This window comes from Rhinoraja longicauda, chromosome 39 (genome assembly GCF_053455715.1).
Source record: "Rhinoraja longicauda isolate Sanriku21f chromosome 39, sRhiLon1.1, whole genome shotgun sequence".
Classification (NCBI taxonomy): domain Eukaryota; kingdom Metazoa; phylum Chordata; class Chondrichthyes; order Rajiformes; family Arhynchobatidae; genus Rhinoraja; species Rhinoraja longicauda.
Window position 1 is genome coordinate 15747772 of NC_135991.1, and position 11931 is coordinate 15759702.

An 11931-nucleotide genomic window follows, 5' to 3' on the forward strand; every position below is an offset into this window, starting at 1 on the left:
AAGTGCCGTCACACGTAGACAGGGAGTGTTGTAGAGCGAAGGGATCTAGGAGCGCAGGTACACAGTTCCCTGAAAGTGGCGTCACAGGTAGACACGGAATGTTCTAGAGCAGATGGATCTCGGAGCCCAGGTGTACAGTTCCCTGAAAATGGCATCACAGGTAGACAGGGAGTGTTGCAGAGTAGAGATATCTAGGCATGCATGTACAAAGTTACATAGAAACAAAGAAAATAGGTGCAGGAGGAGGCCATTCTCCAGAGTTCTTTAGTAACTTGTCAGTTTCTTTGTTGAACTAGATTAAGGCGCATGTTGCAATCAAAAGCGCTTGAACAATTGGTTGGGCAGAAAGCTAAACTGTAAGAAAGAGGACAGCGCCTCCTTTTCAAGAGCAAGTTGCTCCAGCACTTTGTACCTGTCCACGTTCTCCAGAGATGCTGCCTGACCCACTGAGTTACTCCAGGACTCTGTAGCTATCCATGTTCTCCCGGTTCTCTGGCGCTGTGATGCATAACTCTACCGCTGCGCCCATGTACCACCCACATTTGTAGTGATGGAGGCAGATGCAATGGTAGTTCTTATGAATATAGGGCGGCAACGTGGCGCAGCAGTGGCGTTGCTGCCTCGCGGCGCCAGAGACCCGTGTTCGAACCCGGAGTTTGTACGTATTCACTGTGACCGCGTGGGGTTTCTCCGGGTGCTCCGGTTTCCTCCAACACGCCAAAGAAATACAGATTTGTCATTTAATGGATTCTGTAAATTGACCCTACTGTGCAGAATAGAACAGGTTTCTGGTTGATCGCTGTTCGTCGTTGATTGGGTGGGGAAGGGTCTATTTCCACGCTGAATCTCTTAACGGAACTAGTGTAAATGGGTGATCGCTGGTCGTCGAGGACTCGGTGGGACAAACGGCCTGTTTCCATGCTGTATCTCCATTTAAACTAGTATGAAAGGGTGATCGATGGTCGGCAAGGACTGAAGGGCCTGTTTCCACACTATCTCTTAGGTTTAAAGTCTAAAGTATAATTATTTTAGATAGGCACATGGATACGCATGGAATGGAGGGATATGTATTATATGCAGGCAGATAATCGTTGGTCTTGGCATCAAGTTGGGTCCCGACATTATGGACAGAAGGGCCAGTTCCTGTGCTGCACTCTTTTATGTTCTATGTACTAACTCCAACAGATAGACTCATGAAGCCACAGAATGATACAGCGCGGAAACAGGCCCTTCGGCCCAAATTGCCCAGACCGAACAACATGCCCCATCTACACTAGTTCCACCTTCCCGCGTTTGGCCCGTATCTGAATAAACCTGCCCTGTCCATATACATTCTCATTGCTCCTTAAACGATCTCAGAGTAATGGCTGCCCTTCTGCGGTAAAAATTCCATTGTTTACCTGCCAGAGAGTGAGTGACGGGTCAGCAACATGCTGAGAACCTTGACACGTTCGGATTTAATTTAAAGCGAGATTGAGTGGGCAAAACGTTTTCCCAATTCTGCCGTAAACCTGGGGGTGAACACAAACCTTCAACAGGACCAGACTCTGTGGACTGATATCCATGGCTTCCAGAGGTGTCCTGGTTGCTAGCTTGATTGGGAGTTTGTTTGCTGCGCTGATCTTTTTTAGAAGGTTTTCCGTCTCCAGAATTTGTCTTACAGTTGCAACACCCCATTTCATTTGTTCCCTCACATGCAAAGAACAACCTCAGTTCAACAAAGTAAACGGAAGGTTGCTTCTTGGACTGGGGGGCCTGTGACCAGTGGCATGCCTCAGTGTTCGGTGCAGGGCCCATTGTTGTTTGCCATGTAGATCAATGGTTTGGACAACAACGTACCTGGCAAGGTTAGTAGGTTTGCAGATGACACAAAAGTGGGGGGTAATGCAGATAGTGAAGATGGTTGTGTAAATTTGCAGCAGGATCTGGATCGATTGGCCAGGTGGGGTGAGCTATGGTTGATGGCGTTTAGTGCAGAGAAATGTGAGGTGGTACATTTTGGGACGTCTCCCAAGGGCAGAACCTACACAGTGAACCGCACGGCTCTGGGGAATGTTGTAGAGCAGTGGGATCTAGGAGCGCAGGTACACAGTTCCCTGAAAGTGGCGTCACAGGTAGACAGGGAGTGTTGTAGAGCAGAGGGATCTGTGAGTGCAGGTACACGGCTCCCTGGAAGTGGTGTTACAGGTAGACAGGGAGTGTTGTAGAGCAGAGGAATCTAGGAGCGCAGGTACTTTACGTCATACCTAGTTCGCAGGTACATAATTCATTGAAAGTGGCATCACTGGTAGATAGGGTATTGCAAATATCCCCGGTGTGGGACAAATAAAGGATTATTATTATTATTATTATTATTATTATTATTATTATTATTATTATTATTATTATTATTATTATTATTATTATTATTATTATTATTATTATTATTATTATTATTATTATTATTATTATTATTATTATTATTATTATTATTATTATTATTATTATTATTATTATTATTATTATTATTATTATTGTTATTATTATTATTTTTATTATTATTATTAATATTGTTATTATTATTATTATTATTACGTATTTTGGCACATTACCCTTCATCAGTCAGAATATTGAGTGCTTTGTTCTCCAGAGATGCTGCCCGTCCCGCTGAGTTACTCCAACATATTGTACCTATCGGTATTCCCCGAGATGCTGCCTGACCTGCTGAGTTACTCCAGCACGTTGTATCTGTCCACTATCTCCAGAGATGCTGCCTGATCCGCTCAGTTACTCCAGCAATTTGTACCCGTCCACGTTCTCCACAGATGCTGCCTGACCCGCTCAGTAACTGTAGCATCTTGTACCTACCGTTTTCTCCAGACTTGCTGCCAGACCCGCTGAGTTAAAACAGCAATTTGTACCTGTCCATGTATCCAAATGCCTGTATAGGGTGGATGTAGAGAGGATGTTTCCACTGGTGGAAGACTCTAGGACCAGAAATAAAGGACGTTCCTTGAGAAAGGAGACGAGGAAGAATTCGTATCGTATGGTAAGAAGGGGTTGAATCTGTGGAATTCTTTGCCTCAGAAGTCTGCGGAGGCCAAGCCATTGGGTAATTTTTAGGCAGAGATGGATAGATTCTTGATTAGTACGGGTGTCAGGGTTATGGGAAGAAGGCAGGGGAATGGGGTTGGGAGGGAGAGATAGAACAGCCATGTTTGAATGGTGTAGAAATGATAGGCCGCATGGCCTAATTCTGTTCCTATCACATATGAACTTACGTTCTCCAGAGATGCTGCCTGACCCGCTGAGTTACTCCAGCAATTTGTACCTGTCCATGTATCCAAGTGCCTGGAAAGGGTGGATGTGGAGAGGATGTTTCATCTAATGGGAGGTTCTGTCAACAGAGGTCACAGCCTCGTCATTAAAGGACGTTCCTTGAGAAAGATGACGAAGAATTTCTATTGCATTGTAACAGGTGGTTAAATCTGTGTAATTCTTTGCCGCAGAAGGCTGTGGAGACCAAATCATTGTGTATTTTTTAGGCAGAGATAGATAGATTCTTGATTAGTACGGGTGTCAGGGTTATGGGTAGACGGCAGGGGAATAGGGTTGGGAGGGAGAGATAGAACAGCCATGTTTGAATGGCGTAGAATTGACGGACCGAATGGCCTAATTTGTTCCTATCACTTATGAACTTATGTTCTCCAGAGATCCTGCCTGACCCACTGAGTTACTCCAGCACTTTGTACCTGTCCGTGATCTCCAGAGAGGCTGCCTGACCCGCTGAGTTACTCCAGCACTTCGTGCCCATCCGTGCTCTCCAGAGATGCTGCCTGACCCGTTGAGTTACTCTAGCACTTTGTACCTGTCAACCTTCTCCAAAGCTGCTGCCTGATCCGCTGAGTTACTCCAGCACTTTCTACCTGTCAACCTTCTCCAAAGCTGCTGCCTGATCCGCTGAGTTACTCCAGCACTTTGTACCTTTCCATGGATCCAAATGCCTGGATAGAGCGGATGTGGAGAGGATGTTTCCACTAGTGGGAGATTCTAGGACCAGAGGTCACAGCTTCAGAATTAAAGAACGTCCCCTGTGAAAGGAGATGAGGAAGAATTTCTATTGTATTGTAAGAGGTGGTTCAAACTGTAGAATTATTTGCCACAAAAGGCTGTGGAGGCCATCATTGGGTATTCTTTAGGCAGAGGTAGGTAGATTCTTGATTAGTACGGGTGTCATGGTTATGGGGAGAAGGCAGAAGAATGGGGTTGGGAGGGAGAGATAAATCAGCCATGTGTGAACGGCAGAGTAGACTTGATGGGCCGAATGGCCTAATCCTGCTCCTATCACTTATGAACTTAGCTTTTCGAGAGATGTTGCCTGACCCACTGAGTTACTCCAGCACTTTGTACTTATCAATGTTGTCCAGAGAAGGTATTTATTCACAAAATGCTGGAGTAACTCAGAAGGTCAGGCAGCATCTCAGGAGAGAAGGAGTGGGTAATGTAACGGGTCGAGACCCTTCTTCAGGCTGATGTCAGGGGGGGCGGGACAAAGGAAGGATATAGGTGGAGACAGGAAGACAGTGGGAGAACTGGGAAGGGGGAGAGGAAGAGAGGGACAGAGGAACTATCTAAAGTTGGAGAAGTCAATGTTCATACCGCTGGGCTGCAAGCTGCCCAGGCGAAATATGTGGTGCTGTTCCTCCAATTTGCGATGGGCCTCACTACGGCACTGGAGGAGGCACATGACTTAAAGGTCAGACTGGGAGTTGGAGGGAGAGTTGAAGTGCTCAACCACCGGGAGATCAGGTTGGTTAAGTCGGACTGAGCGAAGGTGTTGGGCGAAGCGATCGCCGAGCCGGCGTTTGGTTTCGCCGATGTAAAGAAGTTGACATCTAGAGCAGCGGATACAATAGATGCGGTTGGAGGAGGTGCAGGTGAACCTCTGTCTTACCTGGTAAGACTGTTTGGGTCCTTGGATAGAGTTGAGGGGGGAGGTAAAGGGACAGGTGTTGCATCTCGTGCGGTTGCAGGGGAAAGTGCCCGGGGATGGGGTGGTTTGGGTAGGAAGGGACGAGTGGACCAAAGAGTTACGGAGGGACCGGTCTCTGCGGAACGCAGAAAAGGGAGGGGATGGGAAGATGTGGCCAGTAGTGGGGTCCCGCTGTAGGTGACGGAAATGTTGGCGGATGGTATGTTGGATCCGCTGGCTGGTCGGGTCGAAGTTGAGAACGAGGGGGGTTCTGTCCTTGTTACAAATGGGGAGAGGAGGAGCAAGAGCGGAGCTAAGGGATGTAGAAGAGACCTCATCTATAATGGAAGAGGGGAAGCCCCGTTTCCTGAAGAATGAGGACATCTCTGATGCCCTAGTGTGAAACATCTCATCCCGGGCGCAGATGCAGCGTAGACGGAGGAATTGGGAGTAGGGGATATACGTTTTGCAGGAGACCGGGTGGGAAGAAGTGTAGTCCAGATAGCTGTGCGAGTCAGTGGGTTTATAGTTGATGTCAGTCACTAGTCTGTCTCCTGTGATGGAGATGGTGAGGTTCAGAAACGGGAGGGAGATGTCGGAGATGTCCAATTATATTTAAGGGCAGGATGGAAATTGGAAGTTAAGTGTATGAAGTCAGTGAGTTCTGCATGGGTACAAGAGGTAGCACCAATGCAGTCGTCGATGTAGCGGAGGTAGAGTTCGGCGATGGGGCCAGTGTACGTCCGGAACAGGGATTGTTCGACGTACCCGACAAAGAGGTAGGCGTAGCTAGGCCCCATGCGGGTGCCCCTAGCTACGCCCCTGGTTTGGAGGAAGTGGGAGGAGTCAACGGAGAAGTTGTTAAGGGTAAGAACCAGCTCTGCTAGGCGGAGGAGCGTGTTAGTAATTGGGGATTTGCTGGTTCTGCGGTCGAGGAAGAAAGGAGTGCTTCGAGACCATCCTTGTGGGGGATGGAATTGTAGAGTGACTGGACGTCCATGGTAAAGATGAGGGAGTGGGGGCCTGGGAACCGGAAGTTATCGAGGAGATGGAAAGCTGGTGAGGTATCTTGGACGTAGGTGGGGAGGGATTTAACTAGGGGGGATAGGATGGAGTCGAGATAGTGGAAATAAGTTCGGTGGGACATGAGCAGGCAGAGACAATGTGTCTGCCGGGACAGTTCTGTTTATGGATTTTAGGTAGGAGGTAGAATCGGGCCGTGCGGGGCTGGAGAACTATAAGTTTGGAGGCATTGGAGGGTAGATCGGCGGAAATGGTGAGGTCCGTGATGGTGCTGATGATAAAGGTCTGGTGTTTGTCCGTGGAGTCATGGTCCAGGGAAAGTAGGAAGAGGTGTCTGAGAGTTGTTGTCTGGCCTCGGTCCGGTAGAGTCAGCATCCAGAGATGCTATCTGACCTATTGAGTTACCACATTACTTTGAACCTATCCATGTTCTCCAGAGATGCTGCATGATCCGCCGAGTTACTCCAGCACGTTGTGCCCATCCGTGTTCTCCAGAGATGCTGCCTGACCCACTGAGTTACTCCAGCACTTTGTACCTATCCGTGTTCTCTGGAGATGCTGCCTGACCAGCTGAGTTACTCCAGCACTTTGTACATGTCAACCCTCTCCAGAAATGCTGCCTGACCTGTTGAGTTACTCCAGACATTGTACCTGTCGACCCTCTCCAGAGATGCTGCCTGACCCGCTGAGATAGTCCAGCACTTTGTGCCTATTCACCTTCTCCACAGGTGTTGCCTGACCCGCTGAGTTACTCCAGCAATATGTACCTGTCCATAAATCCAAATGCCTGGATAGGGTGGATGTGGAGAGGATGTTTCCACTAGTGGGAGATTCTAGGACCTGAGGTCACAGCCTCAGTATTAAAGGACGTTCCTTGAGAAAGGCGATGTGGAAGAATTTCTATTGTATTGTATGAGGTGGTTAAATCTGTGGAATTTTTTGCCACAGAAGGCTGTGGAGGCCGTCATAGGGTATTCTTTAGGCAGAGATAGATACATTCTTGATTAGTACGGATGTCAGGTTTATGGGGAGAAGGCAGGGGAATGGGGTTGGGAGGGAGAGAGAGAACAGCAATGTTTGAATGGCGGAGTAGACTTGACGGGCCGAATGGCCTAATTCTGTTCCTATCTCTTATGAACTTATGTTCTCCAGAGATGCTGCCTGAAGAGCAGAGTTACTCCAGTACATTGTTCCTATCCATGTTCTCCAGAGATGCTGCCCGACCCGCTGAGTTACTACAGCACGTTGTACCTATCCGTGTTCTTTAGAGATGCTGCCTGGCCCGCTGAGTTACTCCAGCACTTTGTACCTGTCCATATTCTCCAGAGATGCTGCCTGACCTGTTGAGTTACTCCAGCACATTGTACCTGTCGACCATCTCCAGAGATGCTGCCTGACCCGCTGAGATAGCCCAGCGCGTTGTGCCTATTCACCTTCTCCACAGGTGTTGCCTAACCCTCTGAATTACTCCAGCAATATGTACCTGTCCATGTATCCAAATGCCTGGATAGGGTGGATGTGGAGAGGATGTTTCTACTAGTGGGAGATTCTAGGACCAGAGGTCACAGCCTCAGAATTAAAGGACGTTCCTTGAGAAAGGAGATGAGCAAGAATTTCTATTGTATTGTAAGGTGGTTAAATCTGTGGAATTCTTTGCCGCAGAAGGCTGTGGAGACCAAGTAATTGGGTATTTTTTAGGCAGAGATAGATAGATCCTTGATTAGTGTTGGTGTCAGTGTGATGCGGAGAAGGCAGGAGAATGGGGTTGGGAGGGAGAGAGAGAACAGCCATGTTTGATTGGCGGAGTAGACTTGACGGGCCAAATGGCCTAATTCTGTTCCTATCACGTATGAACTTATGTTGTCCAGAGATGCTGCCTGAACAGCAGAGATACTCCAGTACATTGTTCCTATCCATGTTCTCCAGAGATGCTGCCTGACCCGCTAAGTTACTCCAGCACTTTGTACCTGTCCACGTTCTCCAGGGATGCCACCTGACCCGCTGAGTTACTCCAGCACTTTGTATCTGTCCGCGTTCTCTAGAGATGCTGCCTGACCCTTTGAATTAGTCCAGTTCTTTGTACTTATCCATGTTGTCCAGAGATGCTGTCTGCCCTACTGACTAACTCCAGCACTTTGTACCTATCCATGTTCTCCAGAGATATTGCCTGACCCGCTGAGTTACCTTAGCCCTTTGTACCTGTCCATGTTCTCCAGAGATGCTGCCTGACCCGTTGAGTTACTCCAGCACTTTGTACCTTTCCGTGTTCCGCGATGTTGCCTGACCCACTAAGTTACTCCAGCACTTTGTACCTGTCCGAGTTCTCCAGAGATGCTGCCTGACCCCTAGCCTCAGATTTAAAGGACGTTCCTTGAGGAAGAAGACGAGGAAGAATTTCTATTGTATTGTAAGAAGGGGTTGAATCTGTGGAATTCATTGCCACAGAAGGCTGTGAAGGATATGTGCTTGGGTACTTGACGGGCCGAATGGCTTAATTCTGTTTCTATCACATATGAACTTATGTTCTGCAGAGATGCTGCTTGACCCGCTGAGTCCCTCCCTCACTTGTTACCTGTCCATGTTCTCCAGATATACCGCCTGACCCCTGAAGTACTCCAGCACTTTGTACCTGTCCACCTTCTCCAGATATGCTGCCTGACCCCCTGAAGTACTCCAGCACTTTGTACCTCTCCACCTTCTCCAGAGCTGCTGCCTGACCCTCTGAATTACTCCAGCAATATGTACCTGTCCATGTATCCAAATGCCTGTATAGGGTGGCTGTGTAGAGGATGTTTCCACTAGTGGGAGATTCTAGGACAAGAGGTCGCAGCCTCAGTATTAAAGGACGTTCCTTGAGAATAGAGATGAGCAAGAATTTCTATTGTATTGTCAGAGGTGGTTCAATCTGTGGAATTCTTTGCCACAGAAGGCTGTGGAGACCAAATCATTGGGTACTTTTTAGGCAGAGATACATAGATCCTTGATTAGTGTTGGTGTCTGTGTTATGCGGAGAAGGCAGGAGAATGGGGATGGAGGGAGAGAGAGGACAGCCATGTTTGAATGGCGGAATAGACTTGACGGGCCGAATGGCCTAATTCTGTTCCTATCACATATGGACTTATGTTCTCCAGAGATGTTGCCTGAACAGCAGAGCTACTCCAGTACATTGTTCCTATCCATGTTCTCCAGAGATGCTGCCTGACCCGCTGACCTGGCATCGCTGGAGAACATCGACAGGTATCCGCTAGAAGTTTCAATGAGGTCCCCTCTCAACCTTCTAAATCCCAGCGAGTACAGGCCCAGTGACGACAAACGTTCATCGTAAACGTTCGCCCACTCATTCCTGGGATCGTTTTTGTAAACCTCCTCTGGACCCTCTCCAGAGCCAGCACATCCATCCTCGTCTTATGTTAACCCATTCATTCCTGTGATCATATCATATCATATATATACAGCCGGAAACAGGCCTTTTCGGCCCACCAAGTCCGTGCCGCCCAGCGATCCCCGTACATCAACACTATCCTACACCCACTAGGGACAATTTTTACATTTTACCCAGCCAATTAACCTACATACCTGTACGTCTTTGGAGTGTGGGAGGAAACCGAAGATCTCGGAGAAAACCCACGCAGGTCACGGGGAGAACGTACAAACTCCTTACAGTGCAGCACCCGTAGTCAGGATCGAACCTGAGTCTCCGGCGCTGCATTCGCTGTAAAGCAGCAACTCTACCGCTGCGCTACCGTGCCCACTCGCTAAATCTTTCTGTAGTCAGCAACAAAGGAACTCTCAATAATAAATTACTGGGGCTGTTGTTAGTCCGATGTAAGTAAGTAATCGACTGACTGACTGACTGCCTAACCGCAACATGTATGCAGGTACATGGATAGGACAGGTCTAGAGGGATACTAGAACAAGTGGACCCGTTGGGCCCAAACCTCTCCTGCATTGGTGCAGCACCCTCTCCTCCCCACTCCACTTCTCCTCTCCTCCCCTCCCCCTCCCTTACTCCCCCCTTCCCCACCCCTCTCCCTCCCTCCACCACCCCTTCCCCTCCCCTTCCACCCTCCCCTTCCCTTCCCCCCTTCCCCTCAACTCCCCTTATACTCCATTCTCCCCCTCCCTCCCTCCATCCTCCCCTCCCCTTCCCCTCCTTATCCTCCCTCCTCGCCCCCATACATCCCTTCTCCCTTCCCCTCCCCCTCCATCGAACCCCCCCCTTCTCCTCCCCTTTTCCCTCCTTCCCCTCCTGTTCACCCCATTCAACCTCCCTTATCCTCCCTCCTCCCTCGGCCCCCCTCCACCCCCTCCCTCCCCCTCCATTCACCCTCCCTACGCTGATCATTCATTCCCTCTCAACGCCATTCCCGTGACTTCTCCCGAGAACTTCAGATAGCCGTACTATTAAAGAACGTGTCAATCTCGGCTTGGAAAATACACAATCAATTGACCTCCACAGCCGTCTGTGGCAATGAATCTCTCAGATTCACCACCCTCTGGCTAAAGAAATTCCTCCTCATCTCTTTCATAAAGGAACGTCATTTAATTCTAAGGCTGTGCCCTCTGATCCTAGACTCTCCCACTACATCCTCTCCAACATCCACTCTATCCAGGCCTTTCACCATTTCATTGACTTTAATTGCTTTGAATTGAATTGAGGGGTGAAGGGGCCGGAGGGGAGGGGGTCACAGAGACGGGGAGGGCCGGAGAGGCAGGGGGGTAGAGAGATGGGGAGAGCGGGTGCAAGGGCCTGAGGGGAGGGAGCGGGTTACAGAGACAGGGAGTGGTGTAGGGGCCGGAGGGGGGAGGGGGTTACAGAGCCGGGGAGGGGTGTAGGAGGCAGGGGTTATGGTGACGTAGCTTTAGTTTGACCTAGTGTGAACAGGTGATCGATGGTCGACGCGGACTCGGCGGGCCGAACGGCTTGTTTCCACGTTTTACCATGAAACTAAACTCTAAACTAAACTTGTGAAATGGGATAGATATTTCAGTCATTATTTGTTCCTACCTTGTACGGAGGCTCCGAACTCTGCACTCAATGTTTCTGCGTTCTTGGTTCTGCTGGTAAATGAACACACCCTGGACAAAGATCATTTCTTTCTGATTATCAGACCTGCGAGTACGAAGGTCAATTGGCTTCCATAAATAACCCATACTGTGTCAGATAGTGTTCGTGCGTGAAGCGATCACAGTCGACCGGGTGGGCCAAAGGGCTTGCCTCCACGCGATATCTCTCAGCTAAACTACTTCAACTACCTCCACCGATAGCTCGTCCCACCGCCCTTTGTGTAAGAAAAGATGCCTCTCATGTTCCTGCTAAATAACACACCCCCCCCCCCTCATTACGCCGGACCTTAATCCTGTGCCCCCCTGCTTCTGGAAACCCCTACTCTGGGCATAAGACTTTACGTGATCTATACCTCACACGATTTTATACATCTCTAGAAGATCGATAAGATTGAGTGTTGAGAGGTTGAAACAGAAAGGAGGAGGCCATTTGGCCCATCGAGCCAGCACTGCCATTCATTGTGATCATGGCTGACCATCCACAATCAGTACCCCATGCCTGCCTTCTCCCCATATCCCTTGATTCCACTCGCCCCTAGTGTATCTGACTCTCTCTTAAATTCATCCAGTGATTTGGCCTCCACTCTCTTCTGCGGCAGAGAATTCCACAAATTCACAACACTCTGGGTGAAAAAGTTCCTTCTCACCTCAGTTTTAACTGGCCTCCCCTTTATTCTAAGACTGTGGCCCTTGGTTCTGGACTCCCCCAACATTGGGAACATTTTCCTGCATCTAGCTTGTCCAGTCCTTCTGTAATTTTATACGTCTCTATAAGATCCCCTCCCATCCTTCTAAACTCCAGTGAAGACATGCCCAGCCTTTCCAATCTTTCCTCATATGACAGTCCCGCCACCCCAGGGATCAATCTCGCGAACCTACGCTGTACTGCC

General features: G+C 48.9%; 1 protein-coding gene across 1 annotated transcript in view; it reads right to left on the reverse strand.

Annotated features, from left to right (window-relative positions):
* The window catches only part of LOC144611048 (NACHT, LRR and PYD domains-containing protein 3-like), a 37126-nt gene extending 26015 nt beyond the window's left edge, over positions 1 to 11111 (reverse strand). Inside the window, exon 1 of the mRNA XM_078430136.1 lies at positions 10983 to 11111. The gene's annotated coding sequence lies outside the window, so the exon portion shown is untranslated. The remainder of the gene's footprint in view (positions 1 to 10982) is intronic.
* Positions 11112 to 11931: the final 820 nt, after the last annotated feature.